The 6,342-nt window shown below is 45.1% G+C and overlaps 1 protein-coding gene across 1 annotated transcript in view; it reads left to right on the forward strand.

The window, feature by feature from the left end:
• The first annotated feature begins 4,930 nt into the window (after positions 1–4,930).
• Positions 4,931–6,342, forward strand: part of TGFBR2 (transforming growth factor beta receptor 2) — a 147,606-nt gene continuing 146,194 nt past the window's right edge. Inside the window, exon 1 of the mRNA XM_027775945.1 lies at positions 4,931–5,039. The gene's annotated coding sequence lies outside the window, so the exon portion shown is untranslated. The remainder of the gene's footprint in view (positions 5,040–6,342) is intronic.

Consider the following 6,342-nt stretch of genomic DNA (forward strand, 5'->3'; position numbering starts at 1 on the left):
GTGGTGGGGAAGGAAAGGTCACATGGTTGGAAATAAGGGGGTTCCCACCCAGAATGCTTCTTGTGAGAGATGTGCACTTTGAAGGGTGCTTTCATTACAAGTGTGTCTGGCTGGCTTTGCGGAGGAGGAACACTCTTACCCGCAAGTCTCTGCTGAAGTGTCTGCTTCAGCCCCTTTCCTACCTCTTCTTACCATTTCTCCCCCAAGGCTTCTAGCATCTTGGGTGTCTAGAGAGAGAAAAGTCTACCCAGGAGTCAGAGGGAAATGCAATCTTGTCAGGCAACCAGTCAGAGACAGTAGGTGAAAGGCCTGCTTATCTAGACTGACCCGGCTCCTGGCATGGCTTCTGGAAAGGGAGCTGACCTAACAAAGCTCCTCCTACTCAGCATGCCAGTCCTGCTTTGAAATCTCACTGAACCTCTAGTTGAAAAGGGTGACTTTTGGAAGACCCAGTGGACCCTTTCCTCCAGGCACCCCCACCCCTCCTTTGTCAGTCTGTGCTGTGCCTGAGTGCCTGCACGGCCCCAGCTGTCCCCTGCCCTAACATCTCAGGACGTTGTCTGGACCTGGGCTTTGTTGGTAGCTGTACCACCTTTCCTTGTCTACAAAACTGATGTCTACTCTGACCAAGACCTCTAGTGTTTGGGGTGTAGGGATCTTAATCCCTTCTCCTCCATTCTCCTCTCGGGATCTTGGGCACACACGCACATGCGCTTGGCACCAGGACTTGAACTGTGGTCAACTACATGGGAGTCCAGCGACATAGCCATTGTACCAACTGCTGGTCCCTAATCTCTGTTTTTAAAAACTCAAAATCATGCCCCCTTGTATTCCACTGCTAAAGGAGGAATAAGAAGGGAACTATGCTGAGGGCCAGGACAAAGGCCAGTTCCCTGCTGGCATTTTTACACAGCCCTCCTCACCCCCAGGATGGAGGTTTCTAGCTATCCTCTCCCACCACCAGCTCCAAGGCCTCGGATAGTCCAGATAGCATTTCAGTACCTGAAATATATTTTGTTTTGTGGTGGCATATTCCTTTCTGATCTTAGTTATATGTACCTTCTCCTTTGTCTTAAGCTCATGTTTTCTTTACAACTCTTAGCTTCAGCTCAGACTGTGATATTCCACTGGGTACTGGAATTAGGCTTCTCCACCAGCTTTCAGGTGGGCGAGGGGTTATTTTGTTTGTTTGAGGTGTGAGGGGTTGTCTTTAGACTCTTGAAGGCAACTCAGGTTATTGTCCACTCAAGTTCTCTGGTTAGGTTTTTCCCAGACTATAATTCTGATATTTCCCTTACAGATAGACTTGGACTGGCTGAGGCCTGGCTGAGGCCTGGCTGAGGCCTGGCTGTTATCAAGAGTCCCAACACTCTGAGGTCTGGTCTCTGCTCTGTCAAACACTTTAGGCAAGTCTTGTGACCTCTTGCTCTTTCACTTCCTCCCCAACTGCTAAATGGGGATAAATAATCTTGCCTACCTCCTGGGGGGATGGGAAGGTTCTGAGACCAGAGTCATTTTTAGCGTTCAGGTGCAAAAGGTTGTTCTCCTGGGAGGAGGGAGTGAGTAATTTCCTACCAGACCTACACTCCACTGGTTCATTCCTTGAGAGCAGTTGTTTGATCAGTCAGCTTTCGGGAGTCCATCTACAGGAAGCAGCTGGCTTTCCCATGCGTCTTTCAGACTCTGGTTCATGTCAAAACCAATCTCCACCTTTGTAATGCATTTGGGATTGTGATCTCTTCCCTTTTCTGCCCTCCACTCTCGATGTTGCTCTTTCTGGGATCCTGCAGGTTGAGTCTTGAGCCCTTTCAGATGAGAACCTTGGGAGTAGGCCTCTTCTCTGGCTATCTCATGAGCAGTTTATCCCTCATTCATGGGATGACCATTTGCACAGGGTTTCATCAGTGTCCTTCCTCATAGAAAAACTCATTAACTGAATATAGCAACCTACACACAGCAGGTGCTCAGTAAATGTCCACTGAGGACACCAACAGAGCTTCCTCCTTCTGGGAGCAAATCCATATTTATCTGGTTACAGGCCACATAGTCTAAATCAAAACACTCTACTCTTGTGCTGCTTGTGACTTCCCAGACTAGTCATCTCTTTATATATATATTTTAGAGAGATTTTTGCTGTAGGGAGTATGTGTTCACCAGAGAGACAGAGAGATGGAAAGTGAGAAATCAACCCCCAGGGGGGATGGCCCCACCATAACCCCTTCTCCTCCATTATCTTCTCAGGATCTTGGGCACACACGCACATGCACCTGGCATGAATTTTAAGTTGTCAGATCCAGGACTCAAACTGGGGTCAACTACGTGAGAATCCAGCATTACACCATCTGCTGGTCCCCAGACTAGTAATTTCTACTGAATCCTGGAAAGAGAAATTCTTGGGGACCTTGGCAAGTTGGTGACCTTGGCAAGTTGGCAAGCCCTGACCTTCCTGCTGTTCCTCTTCTGCCTCTTACTGATAAAGCAGTATCAGCACTACTGTGTATGTGTGTAACGTATTAATACTTGACTTTGTTGAGCTGCAAAGTCTCTTTCACGTAGTATGGATCCGAAGAAAAGCAGCTCATTGATGCAAATCTTGGCTAGAGCTGTGGCATTTCTTTTCTCTGGTTCAATCTTCTAAACATGAGAAATAAGAGTAACCTCTAGCGTACACATTCTTCCTTATAGGATTTTTTTAGCTTCGTAGAAGACAGAAGAGTGGTTTTCAGAGAATGAACATTTTAGTGGGAATTTGTCAGCTTTGGGGGAATTGACAGCTTATGAGGGCCAGAATCAGTCCCTGGTCCGTGGTGGGACATCTCTAGAGATGGGGATAGGAAGGGGGATTGCTAATTCTGGCACTATTAGAAATCCCTGTATGAGTTAGAAGAGAAATCAGTCAAGTCCAGGTAGTAGCCTAAGTCTTCAATCATCATTCCTGTCTAGATCTGTGTACTCAAGAGAAAGGGTGGCATGTGAGAGTGCTTTGGACGTTCAGAGCTGGCTGCTTGGACCCACGGCAGGTGGGGGGCACAGGTCTGGACTGACCCTTCTATACTCTTGGGCCTGGCTGGTTATAACACTAAGGGCTCTGATCTGTGCTGCTTTGCCACTGGGGCTGTCCTGCCTGTTACCCTCTATAGCGTCCTGTCCTTCCATGTCTTTAGGCACGTAAATTAAATCCGAACATCACGTCCATTCTTTTTATTTTAAATTACCACAGGGCACATGCTCTTGTCAGACAGAGACAGAGGGAGACAACATTCCCTAATGGGGCATGGTCATACTGTATTCCCTTCTCCATTTCTCCATTCTGTTGGGATTTGGGGCATACACACATGTGTGCCCAGTGTGATTTCAAGCTGTTAGGAATGGGATCCGAACTACAGTCAACCATGTGGGATCTGGTTCCCTTAACCACTATCAGCAGGCCCCTCCTGTTCATTCTTAACCTGAGTTCTACCAGTGTAATACTACAGCAAAGTCATGTTGGATAAGGATGATGTGAAATGATATGGCTTCAGAGGTGTCAGGAGCCCTGGGGTTCAAAGTATCTGACTGTCTTAAGGGAGAAACAAGAAAGTTTTATTACTAGGTGTTTTCTGTTATATTCTTTCCTCTGTGTTTTTTTGTTTCCTGTTTTATTTTTTCAAAGAATTATTTTATTCAACTCTATATTTATTTATTTATTTATTTATTTATTTATTTTAATTTGACCAGAGAGGAGCAGAGCAAGAGCGAGAGCAAAGGATGAGAGAGAGAGAAAGTGAGAAAGCAAGCTGCCAGATCTTACACTCAAACCGTAGTAGCCTTGTGGGAGTCTAATGCCCTTAATCACCGTGCCACCTGCGGGAACCCCATTGTTTCCTGTTTGTTTGTTTGTTTTTGAGATATTTTTGCTATAGGGTGCATACGCTCGTCAGAAAGACACAGAGACAGAGAGACAGAAAGTGAGAAATCACCCACCAGGGGGGATGGCCACACTGCAATCCCTTCTCCTCCCTTCTCCTCTCAGGATCTTGGGCACACACGCACATGCGCCTGGCATGAGTTTAAGCCACCAGGTCTAGGACTCGAACCACAGTCAACTACACAGGAGTCCAACAACACAACCATTACGCCAATTGCTGGTCCCATCCTGTTTTAAAATTACGTTAGGGCCTGTGTCAACATCTCAGGAGGTTCATCTTGATCCATTTACGTGGACTATGGGGTTGGGAGAGAGTTTGAAGTTTGGTTGAACCAGGATTTCATTTGATTCTTACCAGTGGGCATCATAGACAATTTAGGGGGAAGCATGGCACGGTGGTATGATTTAAACATGTAATAATCAGGCGTGTTGAAGAGTTCATTGGTCACACTGGAGATGAAAGGTGAACATGGATTGACCGGGAAAGGGCCTGGGCTTGTTGTAGTAAGGACGACCTGATTGACTGAATTGACTATGGGAGGTTAGGTCATAGCAAAGTAAGTAAGACAGAGGCCAAATTTCAGGGAGCTGTCTTGGCCTCTAAGAGCTGTTTACTAATCCCCATGGAGACTACAGTAAATTCCAGATGGGAAAAAAGTATACACCACAGTTGAAGAGCTGAACTTACTAGGTTGAATGTTGATTAGGAATCTATCAGCCTTTTTCTGGGAAGTCTTCATCCTCAGCCTCCCTGAGGTAGGGAAGACCTCCCACATTATGCAATAATAAAATAAGCAAGTGGGTATTTGCAGCTGTCAGTTGGCCTTTCAGTTCTGGGATCCATTCTTGGACCAGGTGCCTGATCTAGACCTAGGCTAAGACTGGTTCTCAAGATGCGAGAGTCAGCTGTCTTTTCTCCTTCCCTGCAGACTGCACAGGGCCCAGAATGGAGGTGTGATTTGTCCAACTGATAATAAATACACTTTTCACACTAAGGTTCTCTTCATTATTTCTCCTGTTAAGCCTCTCCTACCTGATAGATTACGAGCTCAGCATCTGTGTGATCCCAAAGCCATTCCACTGAAGACACCCCAATTGAAGATGGCCTCAGACTGAGTTCCTATCAGCCCAGGTAACTTTACCTACTGTCACATTTGCAAGAGTTTATTTGTGACTTTCTGATTGTTGTCAGCACTGAGGTTCTTCAGAGAGAAAGACTGTGTGAGAGCAAATGACACGATGGTTTTACACCCACCTCCTGAACAGCGAGTTTGCACATGGTTGTGAGCTGTGAGTTGCTCATGCAGTGCTGGTATTGCTAAAGGCCACATGGATCCCTCCCTCCTTTACTTGATACTCACATCCGAGAGAATCTAGATTGTGTTGGGGAAGAGACTGGATCCACTTTGGGCTAACCCGAAGTACTAAAAGAAGGCTGTCTCTTACAGCCCTCCTAGCCACACAGGATCCCTGTGGTCAAAACGAGCATGTCTCGGCTACAGAAAGTAGACTGCTCTCAGCAACCTAAAGGATGGAAGAACATGGAGGAATAGAGTGGAGAAAAAAACACGGGAATGTTGTCATCCAAGTGACTTTAGGGTCCTCAGGAGTAGAAAAAGATGGAGCTGGGAGATCTGGATAGATCTGGATAGATCTAGTTTGTATGAGATCCCTGTAGATGAATTAGTGATTCTCTAACTACTATTTTCAGGATGTAATGGCAACTACATTATATCAAAAGCCTCAGGAATTGTCAGGTGCTCCCCACCCCTAATGCCATTTTCACCCTCTAATCCTACCTTATCTTTAAGAAAGCATTGATAATTCTAAGGATAATCTATTTTGTTGTGCTTTTTTAAAAAATGCTCTAAATAATGTGTACTGTAAAAACAAAAAAAGAAAAATATTCTCGGGCCAGCAGGTGGCATAGTGGTTAAGGCTGACTCCATGGTTCAAGTTCCAGACCCAGCAGCCTAAAAAATCATGCTAGGTGTGTGTGTGCATCCTCAAAGTCCTGACAGGAGAATGGAAGAGAAAGGATTGTGGCATAACTGTCCTGCTTGGGGAGTGATTTCTCACCTTCCTTCTCTCTCTGTCTCTCTTCAACTAGTGTACTTGCCCTATGGCAAAAATAAATAAACAAATAACTAACTAACTAAATAAATAAAATAAAATAAAAATCCTCAAACCATGGTTTGCTCAATAACACAGCAAAGAAGTTTCTAGAATTGGGATCCAAATGTCACTGATTCCTTTGATAAGCCATGCACCTGTAAAAAGTTTTTTTCCACTCTCACTTACCCACTTCCTAATCTACCTGTCAAAAATGTTACTTATTTTCCAAAAGCTAAATTTAAAAATTACTTCCTCTATGAAACTATCTCTCTTTGTCACATGTCCCCCAAGTACAAAATGACTCATACTCTATGGTATAG

This window comes from Tupaia chinensis, unplaced genomic scaffold, assembly GCF_000334495.1.
Source record: "Tupaia chinensis unplaced genomic scaffold, TupChi_1.0 Scaffold000617_2, whole genome shotgun sequence".
Lineage (NCBI taxonomy): Eukaryota > Metazoa > Chordata > Mammalia > Scandentia > Tupaiidae > Tupaia > Tupaia belangeri.